Source organism: Sapajus apella, unplaced genomic scaffold, assembly GCF_009761245.1.
Source record: "Sapajus apella isolate SASKATOON/1434 unplaced genomic scaffold, GSC_monkey_1.0 scaffold69, whole genome shotgun sequence".
Classification (NCBI taxonomy): Eukaryota; Metazoa; Chordata; class Mammalia; order Primates; family Cebidae; genus Sapajus; species Sapajus apella.
Window position 1 is genome coordinate 11370312 of NW_022437009.1, and position 271 is coordinate 11370582.

Here is a 271-nt window from a genome sequence, read left to right on the forward strand (position 1 = left end):
ATTTGAAGTAATTTAAATGCTTTCCACATTTTACTTAAAATACACAATCATATAAACATTTAATGTGGAACCACATCCATAGTAGTAGCCCCATAATCTAGGTATGCTAAAAATAGGTTTTCAACACAAATCTAGTGGTTTTCATATTTACGATTTTCTAATTTCTAGGTGTCTATAGTACCAATTGACTTGATGCTCAATTGAAGACCACAGAATTTTCTTAAAAAGCATATCCTTTTTAGGTGAATTTCTTCATTTAATGATTTTTCTT